Genomic DNA, 20,509 nt, shown 5'->3' with positions numbered 1-20,509 from the left:
TGCATTGCATTTGTCATTCCAACAAGTGATGCACTCCAAACATTTGTAGTAATAAGTGCATTGCTTTTCTCATTCCAAGAGTTGGCCCATCCCAAACTTTTGTAGTAATAAAATACATTGCATTTGCCGTTTGAACAGATGGTGCATCACAGCCATTTGTAGTCATAAAATGCACTGCATTTGTCATTCCAACAGATGACGCATCATAAACATTTGTAGTAATAAGTGTATTGCTTTTTTTTCATTCCACTGCTTTTGCTTATGCGAATCCCATACCAAATCACACATTGGATTACTGCTTATTAGGATTTGTCCACCTTGGACTGCCATTCTGGGGGAATGCTCTTTGCCCTCTTTGTTTGCACCTTAAGACAATTCATCTGTATTTTTATTTCCTACCTATAATATTTGTCAGGGGTGTCTTCTGCTCCTACTCTGTTCAATGCTTGTATGGACTGGGTGTTGGGCAAGGTCATGGGGTCCAGCGGCTGTGGGGCATCTGTTGGTGAAGAAAGATTCACGGATCTTGACTTTGCTGACGATGCTGTGATCTTTGCGGAGTCAATGGAGGCTTTGATCGGGGTACTCGAGAGACTGAGCGAGGAGTCTGAGTGTCTGGGTTTGCGAGTGTCCTGATGAAAACCAAGATCCAGGCCTTTAATGACCTCTTGGGCACAGCCATCAGCAGTGTGTCTGTTTGCGGAGAGAGTCTCGACCTTGTTTTACTTGGTTTACTTACCTTGGCAGTGACATTCATGTCTCTGGTGACTCTTCCTGTGAAGTCAGTAGACGAATTGGGAGAGCATGGAGGGTCATGAGGTCGCTGGAAAGGGGTGTGTGGTGCTCCCGATATCTATGCAAAAGGACGAATGTCCAAGTCTTAAGAGTCCTGCTGCTTCCTGTCTTGCTATATGCTTGTGAGACATGGATGCTATCCAGTGATCTGAGATGAAGTGTGGACTCCTTTGGCACTGTGTCTCTCTGGAAAATCCTTGGGTACCGCTGGTTTGACTTTGTGTCGAATGAGCAGTTGCTCATGGAGTCCCGAATGAGGCACATTACCTGCATTGTGAGGGAGCATCAGTTACGGCACTATGGCCATGTGGTATGATTCTGCAAGGGTGATCCGCCTCATAAGATCCTCATTGTTGGGGACCCGAGTGGCTGGACCAGGCCAAGGGGTCACCAACGTAACACCTGGCTGTGGCAGATGGAGGGTCATTTCTGGAGGGTGGGACTGGACCCGTTTCTGCCTGGGGGCTTGCCAACCGGGATCCCGAGTTGTTTTGTCGTGTAGTGGGTGCGGCAACAAACTGTACCAGTGCATGCTCCCCAACTTGACTTGACTTGAATATTTTACCCTTGTCAGTTATGTTTTTCATCCTATGTATAAATATTTAAGATGGTGTTGCACAGGACACAGTGTCTAAGACTGTAGGTAAAACAAAAATGTCTTGCAAATTGGTGCATGTCCAAAGAAAATCCAAGTTTATCGACTTCTGCTGTGTTATTTTGGCTTCCTAATTCTGGCTAGCAATTTGGCTTAAGTGCACGATTGTTTGCCTTTCTGGTTTGTCCTCCATTTTGAATGATCAACACAAATTTTGCCTGTTGTGGTAAAGCACAAAGAGTCCATGGCAGTGCAGTGTTTTTAAATAAATGTGTGAGGTCACGGAGCAGTTGATGAGGAAATTAGCTAATCTTGTGTACACATGAAGGTGCGATCGGTTAGGCCAGTTTCCTCATTGACACCCTGCAGGTCGTTTTGTGCGCTTACACTCAATGGTGATATTAGGGGTCTAAGAGAAAGATGGAGTGAGAAGAACTGAAAGAAGAATAATTGAGAGAAAGATAGCAGGATTGGATGATCAGATCATTCCATGATGAGGAGGCACTGCAGTAGGATTAGCCCTGCAGGGGAGCGGTGCTCCCGGGGGGATTAACAATGCTGAGCAGTCAAAGCATGAGAGATCATGGACTCCTGGGTGCCTGTGGATGCTGAAGGGAGGTGGTGGGATGCGGGAGCCAAGCTTGATACTGGTAGTCAGGAACCAGAGCCAAGAGCAGGCTGACTGCCACTGCTGGGAGTCTCAGCCCAACTGAGTAGACTTGGGTGGGTGAGCGGGGGGAGACAAGTGATGGAGCATTGGGACGTGACAAGTGAGGAGGATCCTGTTCGTGGTTTAAGTCCTGAATTTAATAATACAGATGGATTATTTATTGGATGGTTTTATCCTTTACCTTCCACTATTTTTATCAAATTACTCATTGCCTTATTTATTTATGGAAGAATTGCACTACACACTGCTGATTTGAGTACTATGCACTGTTTTGTTGTTTATGTGTCCTTACTGCCCTAACCATCCCATTCATGTCTATTGATATCCGTGATTAAGAAAGAGTGATGTCAGCTGTGGGTAACCTGGGCGTCACGTTTTTACCACCTTTCAGCCCAGTATCCACTTATCCAATTATAGTGGTGCAGTGTTTAATAATATGGGTTGCTTATGTTGGGGTAAAACTTTCTGTATGAATCTGTAAATTGCCTCTAACTATAACTGCCAATTTAACTGAGACATTCTATTACATTTGTACCCAGAACAGTTACCAAGGAAATGATGAGATAATGACAAATTAAAACTATTAATTTTGTTCTTTATAATAATTGACATGTAAGAAGTTCTACTCGATGAACCAGATATTTGCCAAAGATTATATTATCTGTTTAATTATTTTGGGACCTTTAGATAATATTAAGACATAGGCAAGTTAGTAGAGTGTACCATTTATCTGTATGCTGATTGGTGTAAACTGAAATGATTCTTAAGTGCATTATGCAAATGAATCAAACTTATTTAAGACACTGCTTTGATAGATCAGACAGTCTTCTCATAGTACACTGAGCCGTACACATGGCAGTCCCCATCAGGTCTGATGTAATAAAGGACATCCATCTAAAATTCACTCGTAAGGGTGACTCTCGGTTACTTTTTATTTATTTTTTATGTATTTTGCTATCTCTTATTAAATTCTGTTATGAAGTCAGTCAATCATTTAAAACATAATGAAGCAAGCAGAGGAGTCAACTGACCATAAGGACCCTCAGCACAGAAAGATTAGCATTCAGCTTACCCCCTAAACAGAAGGCCTTGCTCAGGATTGTACTGGGCACTCAATCTACTTAATCCATTCTACTATTCAAACGGACCCCTAAGTATTTATTGGTGTACCACCTACACCTCATCACCATTAAGGGGACTCATTTGAGAGGCTCCCTGGCACATCACTAATACACCACCGACTCCCTGGTCGTGCCCTCATGACAAAATCCTCCTACGTTTCATGAGCAGGATTATTTGACTGAACGTTCTTCTCTTCTTAAATTCTGCACAGCTAATTAAAAGGGCATTAAAAAAAGAAAATGACAACATACACCAACTAGTCTCGTCGAAAGCAATGCGCATTTGCAAAAAGTAACAGGACAACCTTTTATTCTTATAATAAAATAAAGTGGTATATCTGAGAATCATTCTGGCAGTTCAATGGAGGTGGATAAGCGATGACACTCTTATAAAAAGTATAAAAAAAAGTGTAAAAATAATAAATTTGAAAATGACTATTTGATATGAATAATAATAATAATAATAATAAAACAACCGGCCCTGAAATGTAATTTTTCTAGCATGAAATGTGGGAAGAAAGAAAACCCACCAGCTCATGTGGGTAATTCTAAATTCCTGAACAGCAAGGGCACGAAGCACTCTGGGAAAAGCAAACTGAACTGTGTGCCGAGTAATCTCTGAAGAGCAGAAAGCACACAAGTCGTCTTCAAATAAAAGAGAGAAGAAGAAAAAAAAAAAGAAGGTAAAGGATGAGAAACCTTTAAGGCTCTTTCAAATAAATAAATAATGTGACATAAATCACGCTGTATTTTTTCTAGAGGGTCGGCTCTTGTCATTTTCAGTAAGTAAAACAAGGCTACGGCTGCGGCACACAAGTGTTACGTAGCCTGGATTGGGAGGCTGTGAATTGGGGCTCTGAATGTGTTATGGTGTCACATTGGCCGCACAGCTCGATGGTCCTGGGTTCAAAGCTCAGCCCTTGGAGTAGGTTTGTACAGTAGGTATCTCTCCAGGTTTCATCTCGTATTCCAAAGGGTTTGTCCCATATAAGTGTGGATCCCCACTTTACAACCTTGTGACGCCATAAGTCTAAACTGGACATGTACAGTCAATTTTCTGCTAAAGCATCTGGAAGGCTTTGTGCCAAGCAATAATCTGGATGAGCTTGCAAGATATTTTGTGCTTTCTCTTATTGTACATTTTGGTTTTATAGTATTTAATGCCTGCTCTTGTGTTTTCTCATTCCTCAATTCCTCTCATTCCCTTTCTTTTTGATATTGTCAAATATGTGCGCATGGGAGGCAGCTAGAGGGCTTAAATAATAGTCGAACCATGCCAGAACAGGGGGTGGAGAACTGCACTAACTTTCTCTTTCTGTCCTCTGCAGACTATCCTCGGGAAATCCCACTGATGATGTCACTTCCCGTACCGGCGCCATGGATGAAGTCACTTCTGGCAATGAAAGACACCACTTCCAGTACCGGCGCTCCGGCTGGCGTCACTTCTGGTCTCAACGACATCACTGCCAGTTCCGGCCCAGTTGACCTCACTTCCGGTCATGGCCTTTAAAACCGCCATTTTACCAAAATCAAATCAGTTCTGTTTTGGACAACTCACTAAGAAAATACCCATTTTGCTGCTAGGGATATTATACGGGTGGCTGCCCCAAACCTTTGATGTTTCCCGTGTCTTATTGTGACAATATCTTTCAGCTGACAGTGTGCACGCACTTACTCATCTTCATCTTAGGCTGGCACAGCACTTTGTGTTCCTGACTCACACTTACAGTGACCCTGATTCAGATCCACAACGGGTAACAAGGAAACCAGGGTTTGAGTCTTGGGAGCTCCCTGTATTTTGTCTGCATGTTCTCCCCATGCTGGTCCCATAGACGTGTGTATTCACTTTGGGATGGGTTGTCACCCTGTACAGGAATTATTCCTGCCTTGCGCCTGATGCATGTTTGGATGGGTTCTGGCTTCCCTGTGATCCTGCGATGGATAAGGGAATTGAGAAAATGAATGAATGGATAGATGGATCCCAAAGTCACAAAATTCAGGTTGATCACCGTGTCTTGTGATAAACTGGTGTCTCATCTGATTTTTGTTGTTGACTTTTACCTCTGCAGTCAGAGATACACAACCACCACACCTGCCACCCCACCTTCCACCCCAGAGCCCAGAAGTGGCTGAGAAGATTTACTAATAGATGTATAGTGTCTAGTGTGCCATTCTTTAAAGCACAAGGCTGCTGATTCAAATTCCCTGTGTCCCTGATATTTTAGGAGTATACTGAAAAAACTAAAGAACCGTCAAAGTTACGAAATGCTTTTAACATTGTGTTGCCATCAATGTGTGGTCCATTACAGATGTTTGAAATCGTATTTAGAAGACTGGATTCAAATCCTGAGTAGGTTACTCCTTCTACAGGGTGGTCCAGATCTAATTATGCAGATCCAGATCGTCTGGATGACTTTGATTTATGCGGGACGATTCCAGTTCGGCACGAAGACGATTCTACATGTCGTCAGTTCGCACACTTTTCGATTGTTTTCAGGTGATTTTCTATGTAATAAACTTAACAAGTTATAGCGTAATGAAAATTGCATATTTAGATCTGGACTACCCTATATATCATTAAGGCCATGTCACACTACATGACCTGTCCAGCGTCATTTACCTTATGGAGGATGCCTCTGTAATGTAAGGACCAGGGGAGAGCGTGTGCTCAGGGCATTATCTCCCCCATAGCGTTAGATGGCAGCCCCCATGTGTTGCAGCAGTTCCTGTTGGGTTTTGTCTGGGCTGCCAGGGGGAGCTGCAGAGCCCTGCTTTGGTCTTCCACCACACCCGGGAGTACTTCCAGATAATGCCAATGGGCCATCTGAAGTGTTCCTAGGGACCGCCTCACTTCATTCAAGAATCCAGAATCAGGAGGAAGAGGATGATGAAGCTTGCTGAAGGAGGAGTGGAGGCAGTAGGAGGCAGAGAGAAGAGAGGTGCTGTGTGCTGCTTTATTTGTGATTGGTGCCTGTTGTACCATACATTGGTGGGAAACAATTGGAAAGCGATTCCCACAGCTGAATAAAAACCTGTGTTTGTTGCTGAACTTGTGCCTTGTGTCTATTTATGCTGGGTTTGGGGAGCTGGAGCACCCTCTGCAGGACACAACCTACTTGGCTGACGATGTTTTCCAAGGGCGCTTACAATACTTGAAATACAATTGGTTACATTTCTTTAGTTTGACTTGCTCATAGTTACACAATGTCAGTAATGGATTAGAATGCACAATCTCAGGGTATGAACTCTAAAGCCCTGCTCAGAAAGCAGCCACTGTTAATGTTAGGGTCGGGGAAAACATGGACGTCACTAAGCCTTATAATGAGGTAGACGACAATAACACAAGAGGTGCGTCCATCGTGTGGATCAGGCCCTGACCTTCTACCATCACCTGTGCAAGCAACTGAAAAAATATAAGAAAAGTGCACCAAGAAACATACTTCAACTCTCCCAAATTGAGACATCAGGCTGAGCGATGGACACACACAAAGGACGTGTATTAAATCGGTATCAATACAGCAGTGGACAACAGACATCCTAATGTATTTATATTGACTTTTGATGTTTACATATTTCTGTTACATATCATTTGTTCTTGTTGAAAAAAATTCAATGTTTTAGCTTGTTTTTCCAGGATACGCATAACCCTAAGGAGGTTAATAATTAAACTTTAAAATGTCTGCTATTGTAGAATACGACAATAAGATTCTCCAACTCAGGATTGTAAGAGGCCAGAGCCTTCCCTGACAGAACCAACTGTGAATGGTTGTGACAAGTGGTCCGTGATGGTGGGAATATTTCAAATAAATATCTGTGGATGGGCCTCCAATTGGGTGCGGGTGTTCCAGGCACGTTTAGCTCCGTGGCTAATTGGGGTATTTGGCTGATCGGGTCATATAGAGATGCAGAGGTGGCCTTAGTTATGCCTTAGAGTTAGTGGCTGGTCACACCTGCACCCAGTTCTATAGGAGCGATAAAAAGCAGAGAGGCGAGGCTGGAAAAAAAAGGGAAGGAAAACAGAGACGGAGGTTAAAGTATGGAAGAAAATGGCAGAAAGGGGAAAGAGAGGAGGCAGGCAACTGGGAGGAGAGCCCCTTGGGGGAGAGTGACACCGATGGAGAAGGGCTGAAGTAGATTGATTATACTGAGCAGCTTAAGGAACAAGACTGACCCAATAGTGAAACTCATTGAATAAGACCGAGGAGGAGCAACGGGAGATGGGGAGGCTCTGCCAGGGCTATAAATGGCTGCAGGGACCTGAGCTTAGGAGCAATGAGGTTTCAATGCGGTGCCCTGTCGAGAGTCATGGAGAGCAGTGACGTGATCCTGGCGGAGAAGGTTGATGTGCCTGTCGGTTAGGCATCTCCTCTGCTGCAAGGTCCCGTGCAGGGTAAGCAGAGGAGGCGTCAGTTTTAGAGGAATGCACCAGGGGCACATTCCAGCCTGTGTTTTTAACCTCGTTTTTAATGGATTATTGATGGACTAGTTTTAACCTCCATTATTGATCACTGTTTTTATAGATTAATTATTTATGGATGCATGAACTGCTCTTTTGAACACTTAGATTTTGATTGATATTAAACAAAAGCACTATTCATTTTTGCACCTACCCCTTGCTGCATGTGTATGTCCTCATTTGCCCAGCTCATCTCAGTTACAAATATCGACAGTGGAGGGTTCAAGAGGCTCCCAAACAGAAGTGGGAGCATGGAGCCGATCCACACCATCACAATGGCGCATCAGCTGGGCGGAGTGATGGCTCTGAGGCCTAGAGCGATCAGAAGGTTGCTGGCTTGAATCCTATTAACTCCAGAAGTGACTCTACTCCATTGAAACCTCAAGCAAGGCCCTTAACGTGCAATTGCTTTGTCCTGGGTATGACGTTAATCTGCATCCAGCCCTGCAAGTAGGTCCTTCAGTTTTCATTGAAAGCTTAGGGGTTGGTGGCTCTCCAGCCACTGTATAAGAATCCTCCCACTGTCCCAGTGTGGTGCTGAGGTGTCACCCGCTGTGTTCCGGGCCCAATCCAGGTGGTTTGTCGTATGGTGGGTGCGGTAACGTGCTATCAGAACAGACTCTCAACCGCGCTCTCTCTCTCTCTGAGTATAAGATGAGATTTGACATCCTGTATGTTGATTCATTCCTAGGCATCCTCTCCTTGTGACCCTGAAGAAAATGGGTGGATAAAATGAGCTTGCAAAACCCTTCAGGTGTTCCTCACCTGAGGTTATCAATAGAGCTACTACTAAAAACAAGGATGTGCCTTGGGTCGGGGGGAGACTGCGCTAGAAAAGGCCCAGGAGCAAATAGTTCAATTTGACCTAAATAAAGGAGTTCTTCTCACTTCTTAAACTTCTATTCTAAAGGATTTTTTTTTGCATATCAAACAGTACCAATAATACATCCATCCATCCATCCATTATCCAACCCGCTATATCCTAACAACAGGGTCACGGGGGTCTGCTGGAGCCAATCCCAGCCAACACAGGGTGCAAAGCAGGAAACAAACCCTGGGCAGGGTTCCAGCCCACCTACCAATAATGCAAAGTGTCCAAACACAGCAACAGGAGGAGGCTTATTTGGGTCGCCAGGCTTTTTGGATAATGACAAATACCTACATCCCTGATCGGCGCACTCTAAAATGCAAACCTGTTTATCTCTGGCCTGTTTCTCCTCAAATTGTTGCCTAAATATGGGGCATTGAAATGTCACTGCAACGAATCAATCCCGGCTCGTATCCTCTAAAAGATGATTTAATACAACTTGTGTTATATGAGCAAACAAAAAGGCTTTGAAAAGGCCTGTGCTCTTTCTGCTTTGAGTACAGCAATGCCCCCTCGAATTATCCCTGCACCTGAGTCCCGCCTGGCGCAGCGTGTTCATCTCTCACCTTTCCACTGTCATTTCGGCAGCCATTCCATTAGCAGTTCACAGTTTGCTATTTTGGTGTAGATCACATTTGATGGCGCGCACCGCTGCAGAGCCCTGAAGTTGAAAGCATCTATTACAAGTGAGAATGTTGCCTAATAGACGCTGCCCGCACACAGCATATCAGATCTGCTGCCTTTAAGTTGCACTTCCATTCAGGTACTTTCCTCTTCATCATTTCAGGCTAATAACTTTATTATTTATTTTTTAACTTCTCACCAAAAACTGTGCTACAGTTTAGGTGTGTTAAGTGTTGTCAAGAATGTCTTTAATTAGCCCGAAAATCTCACCAAAAGCTTTACAGTGTGTCACATTTTATTACATAGTGGGAAAAGATTCCTAAACACAGGAATAGGAATAGCACTTAAATAGGAAAAGGGGATCAGGCTGACCCTGGGAATACCATAGAAAAAGTAGGAATGGAGGGTTAGGGAATAGACAACAAGATCTTAGAATGTGGACTATCTATTAGTCACATAATGCTGTTTCATGAAGACCATTTTGATAATAAAGAGCTTTGTCTATTGATCAGCGTTAAATAAAACAAAATGAAATCCACTGTGATTCCATCTTGTATAAAACAAAATGTGAAAAGTTGGAGACAAGGGGTAAATTTTTTATAGGCCATGTATAAAGGTTGAAGAAAGCTTTGATTCCGTCCAAAGTCAGACTTATAAATCACTTTTCAAACTGGGACTACCTGTAGTGTATTCAGTTACACGGCCTTAACTAACTGTTCAGCTTGCTCTTAATAGAACTTAGAACGCACCAATGACCCTTTAAAACACGGATACATGCAGTGTAACATTTAGTCAGGTACTGACGGACAATACGAGTAACCGATAGAGCATCTGTTAGTCACTCACTGCCACATTATAGTATTTATGGGCTCATCATTGTCACGTGCACAAGAAATTCTTACTTGCACATGCTAATCAACATGTAACACATCATCACTCCCCAGAGCCATGACTAGTGATTGCAACGTCCTTACCTCAAAATGTCTGTCTTCCCTACTAGAAAAATCTTACAACACATTTGTCAGAACAAATCCTACAACAGTTTACCCCAAACAGGCCTAATAGTGGCAGGGGTTTTACAATGAGCACAATGCTGACGGTTAAATGAAAATCCTTATCCAGAAATGCTGCAGCAGACGCTGTCATTAGAATCTGAGGGTGAGCAAAGCAGGAGCCTGGAGACATTTCTCACAAGTAAGGTCTAATATTTAACACATGGGTAAGTAAGGAGCCTGGATCAGATATATAAAGCAGTACATCAGCATAATGGAATACTTTTATCTCATGTCAATGCCTTAGGACTAATCAGATCTGCAGCTGATGGCACAAGCAAATGCCAAGCGGATTAAACGCAACAACAGAATGCTCACTTTATAGCCTGTGCTTCTTCATCTTCATCTAAGATTTTAAAGCGACCAATGACACTTCAGGATAAGGGCTTCCTATAGAGCATCCATTAGTGACTTACTACTGTGTTACAAGACCTGAACAAAGGCTTTGCTTAGTCTTCAATAAAGCGGCGATGGCACCTTAGAGTAGGGACTGCCTGTAGTATGTCTGTATGACACTTGATGCCACACACTGAGACCTTAACAAATGTCCTGTGTGGTCTTAAGAAGACTTGTTAAGCACCAATGACACTGCAGAATAGGAATAACTTACAGTATGTATAGTGCATCTGTTAGTCTGTTACTGCAATGGAACAAAACCTCAGCACATGATGAGCAGCTAATAAAGGGAATATAAAGTATGAAGAAAACATGAACCAGATATATATATATATATATATATATATATATATATATATATATATATATATATATATATATATATATATATATATATATATGGTAAAACTCCTATTATTTTGGATTTTTGACTTTCACAAGTTCTTCTTTGGCATGGAGGTGGCTTGTGAGTGTCCCAGGGTTCCACTACATAGATACACACTATAAATATAAATATACATTATGTTATCGTGCCCATGAGCATTGTAAGTGTCGTATGGAGACCATGTTTCTGTAACACAGCCGGCATTGTTTATAGTAACAATTAACATTTCCGTTACCTAAAAGTTGGTCCCACCCAATTCCAACTGACATACCGTCTGTTGCTGCCCTTCCGCCTTTCGCTTCAGAAGACTGACAGCAGTCACAAAGAGTGCCTCTCCTATAACTCCTCATTTGGACTCAGGTTAACGTCCTCTACTTTCAAAGCAACTAAATAAATGGGGAATCTTCAGCTGGGTCCCCAACTCTGTTGTGAATTTTTGGCATTTTATCACTCTCTACTATATAATAAAACACCAAGATTTGTCTACCAGTCCCACTAAGCTATGTGATTGGTCAGTTTGGCTTTGCTGATGCGATGAAAGAGGAAGTGCAAGTGTGAGGCGCACGAGGAGGAGTAAAGGCATAGCAGAGGCGCTGAGAAAGTCGTCTTCAGAGATGGCAAATATAAAACCAGATGGGAGACAAGAAAGACTCCTCGAAAATAAAGACTGAGTCGGAGAAGTAGACTTTATTGGAATGCAGTCGAGAAATTCAGACATGCGGATACAGAGGAAAGGAGCTGAAGGTACATGTTAAGCAAAAGATAGCAAATATAGTTTAAGTATTCTATTACCTGCCTTTGACAGGTACCTCTCGGCTCTCTCTCTCTCTCTCTGTATACAGTATATATATAATATGTATATATATCTTGTCACACACGTGCACATGGGAGGCAGCTAAAGGGCTTGAGTAAGGGAGTTCCGAGACATACTGGGATGTGGCAGAGTGCACTGACTCTTTTTCTCCCTTGCCTGCAGACCATTCACGGGAAATTCCACCTGGCCCTCTTGACATCACTTCCGGGACCGAACCTATGGCCTGACCCCTTTGACTTCACTTCCTGTCTCCTCCTATAAAAGCCTCCACCTTTTCACTATTCCCTCAGTTCTGTTTTGGACTCGGTTTTGTGCACATCAGTGCTATCATTTAAACTACAATTTGCAGCCAGGAAACCAAATATACGGGTGGCTGCCCCAAACCTTGATATGGCTCTTTGTGGCTTTTGTGACAATATATATATATATATATATATATATATATATATATATATATATATATATATATATATATATATATATATATATATATATATATATATATATATATATTGTCACACACGTGTGCATAGGATGCAGCTGAAGGGCTTAGAAAGGACTGATTTTACATCTGCCCCCGGGGTACACTGATGCTCTTTCTAAGTTCCCTACAGGTCTTTTCTGGTCCCGGCCCCGAGGACAACATCACTTTCGGTCCTGGCCCCGAGGACGACGTCACTTCCGCCCAACGTCCTATAAAGCCTCCCACCTTTGCTCTGGGAGGAAGTTCTGTTTTGGACTCTGTCGTGTAAACTTGACTACATGAATCATTTGCTTTTGCAGCCAGGAAACCGCATTATACGGGTGGCTGCCCCAAACCTTGCCCTGCCTCGAGTCTCTTCTTGTTACAATATATATATACCAACCGTGTAAACCTGTTCTGTAAAATGCCCGGGCTCCTAGAAACTATTGAAATCATCAAAAAAACATTGAAATTCACAGTCAGCGGTTTTGTTTTGCCGATATGCTCGCCCCCCTTTGTCTATCAGCAGCTAAGCAAAATTCTGTCTTGTTTTTCTTTCTTTGCTGGTTTCACTTTGGTGACAGAGTCGTTTTCTTTCAGCTTCATGCCGTAGCCTCATCCTCCTTTCTTCTTCTGACTCATTAACTTTGGGCCTTTGCTGGCTGTTTGAGCATCATGCTGTATCCTCTCACTTCCGGGCCAGGCAGACAGACACACACACTTCCACGCATAGATGTTTTTATATAAGATATATATATATATATATATAGAGAGAGAGAGAGAGAGAGAGAGAGAGAGAGAGATTGAAAGAAGCACAAATATATATATATATATATATTGCCTTATATATATATATATATATATATATATATATATATATATATATTTATATATATATGTATATACTATATATACTAGACATTAAGCCCGTTACAATAACGGGTGCTAGAACAGTAGTGCATAAACATTTGTATGAACAGTCTATATTAAATGGCAAGGGACCTTGTATGTGGCTGTAATATGCGTCACTGTATTGTGTGCCTTTAATTTTCTCTCTCAGTAATACTGGTTTGTATTTCCGTGAAATGCCTGTAATTTTGGCGGACAGTAATACAATGGAACCTCGGTGGAATCGAAGTAATTTCCCCCATAGGATTGTGTGTAAATACAATTATTCCGTTCCATACCGCATGAACTGTATGTAAATATATATTTTTTAAGATTTTAAGCACAAATATAGTTAATTATACCATTGAATGCACCGTGTAATAGTAAACTAAATATAAAAACATTGAATAACACTAAGAAAATCTTGAACAACAGAGAAAACTAACACTGCAAGAGTTCGCGCTATAGCCTTACAACCCACTCACTAAAAACACCTTTTTTAATGAGTTTTAAGCACAGGGAAAAAAATGAACATTTGAAAAATCCGTAATTTAATAAACAACCAAGAAAAGTAACATTGCAACAATGCACGCGCGCGCCTGTGTGTGTGCGTGCATACGTGTCAGTCTCTGTGGCAGGCCTGCGTGCATGTCTGTCCCTCATGCGGGCCTGCCTGTGTGTGTGTGTGAGTGTGTCTCGTGCACGCGTGCGTGCGTGGGTGTCTGTCTCTCGCGCGGGTCTGCGTGTCTGTCTCTCGGGCGGGCCTGCATGTCTGTCTGTCTTTCGCGCGCATGCACCTGTGTGTGTGTCTCTCTCTCTGCACACACAGGAAATGCACAGAAAGAGACTGAACACGTGCCATGTGGCCCCGCGCATGCGCATTTCACCAGAAGACACACACACACGGACACCTGGATGCACACAGGGGTTTTATTAAAGAGGATATATATATATATATATATAAGGCAATGCATTGATGTTTGCTCCTAAATAAAGGACATGAGAAATTTCTCAGGTGGTGCAGTGATTAGCATGGCTGCCCCAAAAGCTCCTGAGCATAAAGTCACTTTCTTGGGATTTGAGAGTGCCCTCCACCCCTAAGTCCCCCATTTTCGAATATGTTCATGTTTAGCTATCACACCCTATGATGAGTGTTAGATCAGACAGCAATTCTAGTTAAGTCCACCGAGTGCACCTCTTGAGATTTACGCATACACCCCCAAGTATAGGGTTTCACATAGACAAACTGAAACTAATGAACCCAATAGTAGGATCAAGCAGGTGTGAAAATGTCTCCTGGGATGGACAATCACTTCTAGGTGAGTTATGAATAGTTTCTTTAAATATTGAACTAACAAAAGAGCAGATGATTTTTAAAAGTAAGTTAAATGAGTAGAAGACCTTCATAATTAAAATTCATCACTCAGACCTTTTTCACAATAATAAATATAACTTCATGATTGTGGTAAAGTGATTATGTCATTCACTCCCATGATAGCGAGAGATATATTCCTATTTATTACTTTACACGGTAACCAACAAATGTTGTTAAAAATAAATAGAAATATCCGTCAACTTGTGCTCACAGCACTGTGCAAGATATGCAATAACTATGTGTATTTGTGGAAAATGTAAAAGTTGCCATCCTTGCACCTCCTGTTGTCTAAATCAGTGAAGCTCGTCTTGGAAATAGCTAAGGTGAAAGTATGCACCCCGTTCACCAGGCACTGTGAAGATAGGCTTTGGACCCCCATGACTTTGAATAGGAGACTGTTTTTATTTATGCACAATACGCAAGCTACCATTCACAATTTCTTGTTAATACAGTAGGTGCCTTTTCTGAGTGATGCACTGAATGTGTGTTGCTAAATTGAAAATGAGACTTCATGAAATGTTTAGATCATTTCTACAAGTAGGCAGAGGATGCAGAGCGGTAAATACCATGCATGCTTACAAAATTCTACAATCACTCTTCTGATTAATTATTTTATTTGGATATTTCATATCAATTACAAAACTGTAAGGTACAATTCTGGAAGTTTTGCCCCACCACCAAATGAACACACACATGTACAGCACTGTAAACTGTACTGTATCTACTGATAATGCAAGTACATTAAAAGTAAAATCAAAGCAATGAATCAAAACAAATAAATCAACTGAAATCTTCATATAATTAGAAGACAGTAAGGAACATAGAGAGAGATGAACAAGAGACACATGTCTAATGTGCTTCACTTGACCATTCCATTTTAAGGATATAAACCATCAGCCTTCAAAGAAGTGCACTTCATAAGAATTTATCAAACGGCACAGAATTGGACTAAAAAATGTCATTCCTTCTTTGTGGCATCAAAATGATAGATAGATAGATAGATAGATAGATAGATAGATAGATAGATAGATAGATAGATAGATAGATAGATAGATAGATAGATGTTAATTGCATTTGACACTCACTATTATTAATCATGAAGATAATATAGAATTGCATGTCAAATTAAAACCTATAGCACATGTATTATAAAATCATCTTTTCTATTAGTAGCTCACATGAAATTTGAAGCAGACAAAACTTCATTTGTTGTGTTTGTCCTTTAGTGTGCCATTTCAGTATGAGGAGCATTCATTACCCCTGCCATTAGTTCACAGCTTTTTGTTAAGTGATTGTGCTGGAAAGACTACACTTCTTTTTCACTAATGTTCTTTGTAATCGAGTGTGTGTTTCAGCTGCCATGCCACTGAGGTGATATGCTAGCACACTCATTTGATCCATGACTCTTATCCAACTACACATTATTAATGTATTGTGTGGTGTTGTCTTACAGCACGTTTAAGCAGAATGTGCCAGTAACGGTGTAGACATCATGTCCGACTGAGTGTGGTGGTGACTAAACAATTGAGCCTACAGTTAAACCCACAAATCATCCCCTGATTTTAAGCAGCACAAGAGAGTTTTAACTCCTCTTGCTTTGACTTTAGCTTTAACTTCATGACCCAAATCTTCAACATAGATAGATAGATAGATAGATAGATAGATAGATAGATAGATAGATAGATAGATAGATAGATAGATAGATAGATAGATAGATAGATAGATAGATAGATAGATAGATAGATGTATCTTTAAATCTGACCCACTATTACAAAATGAATAATGAACATTTTAATTGCATACCAACTTAAATATGATTGTGCTTGTATTAAAAATGTCTCTTCTCTACTAGTGACCCACATGAACTAAACTTTGTTTGTTGTGTTTCTCCTTCAGTGTGCCGACTCAGTATGAGGAGCATTCATTACCCCTGCCATTAGACTACTGGTTGTTGTCGGTGACCATGATGGAAAGGCTACTCTTCTTCCTCACTAATGCACTTTGTTAGCGGGTGTCTCTTCCACCTGGCGTGCCTCTGAGCTGATGTGCCAGCACACTCATGTGATCCACGACTCTGATTCAAGCACAAATGATTGCTGTATTGTGTACCGTTGTCTTACCGCACAGATAAGCACAATGTGCCAGTGACAGTGTAGACATTGTGTCCGACTGAGTGTATTGGTGACTAAATAGCAGTTCAGCCCACACTTCAATCCCCCAATTTAAACAGTAAAAGTGAGTCCTCTTGATTTGACTTCATACTGCAAATCTTCAACATAGAAATGAGAGAGACTCACAAGTACATATGCTTACAAACTTAGATTGTCAATGTAATCAAGAGTGGGCATACTGTGAAACACATTTAATTAAATAAGCATATTCTACTCGCATATGTGTAGACAGATTAAATGCATTGGCTAAGATTTTGATAAGTGAGGCTTTTTTTATTTAATAAATTAGATAAGTATTATGACAGCTGCAGGTCGTTTTCGATTTCTGGGTAATGGTATTCCTTGTGAAATTAGCCATGAAATAAGACTATTGTGTTAAATGTTGTAGATCCAAGAACATAGTAATGTGAATTTTTACATTTCCAGAAGTACTCACAGGTTTTCAGCCAAAATGTGGGCCTTGTCAGCAGAGCATTGAGAGTAAATTGATGAGGTTTACTGGAAAAGCAGAATAAAAGAAATAGCCTGATAACGAAGCTAACTATCATTACTGTTACAGATAGTCTTATCTGTACATCCTTTAGAGCCATTTTAAATTAATGGAAACATTTTCAAAGGCATGAACATCCACACAATCCATTTCATAAACCAGATAATTGAAATTGGGTATCTCAGACTTAGAGACTATCACCGGGTTTAATGTCAGAATCAACCAGTCCATTACAAAGCACACCCATGAAAAATCCAAAATTATTGTCAACAATTAACGAAACAAACATGCCAACCCTTGGGGTGTAGGGTGTGAATCAGAGCCCCCAGAGGAAACCTTACCCACACACACACCGGTAACACATGCTGACTACACACAGACTACGATCTGAGCTTTATTTCAGAGCTGGGGGGCAGCAGAGCTAACTACTATGGCACCGGGTTGCCCTACTTCTGAAACAATGGTCAACAATTGCTTCAGTGAAGGATGTAAGCAATGCAAAAGTAAGCAATTCAAAAGGGCCAATAACCCTGTTTTAGACATTTGATAATGCTATGGTAAATTTTTCTACACTTTTTGTTTTTCATTGTTAAAGGTATTGCAGCATGAAAAATTCATTAATGAAAGCAAGACTTGAAGGATAGTCTTTGGGGGTTGTTGCATTTACTGGATTCAGTAAAGTGTGGCTTTAGTGTGAAAAGCTTAGAAATAATCCATTAATACTAGATTTGGAATTATGGTCTAATCCAGTAATCCCACCCATATACATTGAATAAGAGGTTAGGTTATGGGTGGCGTGTCCAGGAGAGGCGGTTAGACGGACAGACGGACGGACAGACACAGATAGATAGATAGATAGATAGATAGATAGATAGATAGATAGATAGATAGATAGATAGATAGATAGATAGATAGATAGATTAAAGGTGCACATTTATCAGCATCACTTAAATTATTATAGTAAATGTACAACAACACACAGAAACCCCCATCAGAACCAAGAACTGCTATTTAAACTTATTCAGGCAGAAACGCTTTCAGACTCTTTTCCTTAGGTATGTTTATCATTTTGAAAAATAACCTATGCACTTAAATTATTATCTGGACTATGAAAGGCATAAATTAAGATAAGAAGTGATCCTATAGCCTCTTATCATATCAGTCCAGTACTGAAGGAAAAAAAATGAAACACTGCTGACCCTGCCAGAAATGAGATGAAGAATCCAAGCACTCAGAACTAAAACACACAGCAATTTCAACACTCAGCGTTTTTATATTCAATGCCTAATGACATCTTCAGCTAAACAAAATACGACCACATTTTGTACACTACTACTTCATGGGCCTGATTGCAACAATTGCATAATGCAAGGGTGAACATCTGCCATTTTAAAGATAGGTATGTTGAAAAATGAGCAGTTACTGGAATTTTTTGCTAAATTAATGCAATATGAGAAGATGTATGCTTAAAACTGAAAACATCATAAGAACAGCAAGTGATATACTCACTATGATGTTGACATCACAGCTATTAAGACAGAGAACTGCAGACCAAAGTCAACAAAGTTTTATGCATTTCACTCTTACACAGGGTTGACTTCCTTTTCGGTATACAGTTAATTTTTGACAATAAAGGTTTACATTTTTTAAATCACTAACTGGAGCATACTATGTCCTCTCTTCTTCAAAATTCTATCTTATTAGTTAATTTTTATTCACACTAAAAGTGATGGCAAGATTTTACACAGATCGATAGATAGATAGATAGATAGATAGATAGATAGATAGATAGATAGATAGATAGATAGATAGATAGATAGATAGATAGATAGATAGATAGATAGATAGATAGATAGATAGATAGATGCACATATTACTATTGTCTAAATCATTGTTTAAAAACAAAGAATACAAATCACACAACATAAAACCGAAATATCACATGAATGGTGTGGATTCTGTATCATAAAGCAGTATCTCCTCTTAGTGAAACGCACAGATCTTTATTAAGTACTATGGTGTGTTCTTTAACTTTAAAGTGACCCTATACGTTTTACAGAGGGAGGAAAAACGAGGATTTCAATATTTTAAAAAAGCAATCATAGTAAATTCTATTTCGAGGTCATGCGCGTAGTTTTAAGGACTGTTGACGTGGTAATTTATAAAACGATCCTTTAGTTAAAAATACCTGGTTTTTTTTTTTATTTTATTTTTGATTTTTAGATCATGTAACAAATGCCACGTTTCTAAGCAATAATTGGCCACTAGAGGATGCCATGTTGCAAAATTAGCTGCATCGCGGTAATATTATTCGAACGTACTACACAATTGAGGTAGCTGTTGACATATTTAGGATTTAGCTTGTACGGGTACATTCAGTAGATGCCAACACACTTCCAGAGATGTGTGACACTAACAGCGTGTCCAGCGAGGACTTATTTACCGTGGTAAATACAGAAAAGGCGTGATATCTATCTATCTATCTATCTATCTATCTATCTATCTATCTATCTATCTATCTATCTATCTATATATCTATCTATATATATATATATATATATATATATATATATATATATATATATATATATATATATATAATTTGGTCGAATCTTTATCAAGTAAATAATACTAATGTTCCTTTATAAATACTGTGACAGTACAGCTGTACCTGCCCACACATTAAGCTTTAAAATTCTGAGCTTATTAATTTTTTTGCATCGGTATGTTCAGCTCCAACGATAAATTGTCTTAATCGCGACCTAATTGTTTATTACACCTGTTTATCTAAATGTTTTTAACTAAACTGTTAATAAAAAGCGTACGATTGTTCTTTTATGTCCGAAACATATGCAGTAATGTCTAAAGAAAATGTTAACCGTAGCACTCCTTCGCTCGCTCTTCGCTTTGTAATTTCTATCGTGTTAATGCCTGAGAGTTGTATTTATCTATTTTTTCCGCGAGTTTTGCAGCCTATTCGTTAATTAATCCACGCAGAACGGCGGCGCTCCCAGAGCTCCTATGCTCAGTCCCGGGGCGGCTTCCCATAGAGGACGGCGGCAATGTGTCGGCTTCACCTTGGCACTTTCCCAGCATTGGTTGCGCCAGAATTGCGCACAGACACCTGGAAGCCCCCATCAAAGAGAATGTTAGCGTGGTTAGAAACTACATGTAATGATGTGACTTTTTGTGAGCCCTGTTTATGGAAATACTGGTCCGTTATGGATCGGCATGAGCGCACTTGTGCGGATTGCGAGTGCTCTGTTCCGCTGAAGCAGCTTACTGGTGAGCCAGCGTTGGCAGGAGAAACCGGGACAAAATAAAAGTGAACGTGAAAGTGACAACA

General features: G+C 40.5%; 1 protein-coding gene across 1 annotated transcript in view; it reads right to left on the bottom strand.

Annotated features, from left to right (window-relative positions):
* Nucleotides 1–20,509, bottom strand: part of hs3st4 (heparan sulfate (glucosamine) 3-O-sulfotransferase 4) — a 307,731-nt gene that overhangs the window by 285,777 nt on the left and 1,445 nt on the right. The window lies entirely within an intron of this gene.

This window comes from Polypterus senegalus, chromosome 13, assembly GCF_016835505.1.
Source record: "Polypterus senegalus isolate Bchr_013 chromosome 13, ASM1683550v1, whole genome shotgun sequence".
NCBI classification, from domain to species: domain Eukaryota; kingdom Metazoa; phylum Chordata; class Cladistia; order Polypteriformes; family Polypteridae; genus Polypterus; species Polypterus senegalus.
This window is presented reverse-complemented; position numbering and strand designations above follow the sequence as displayed.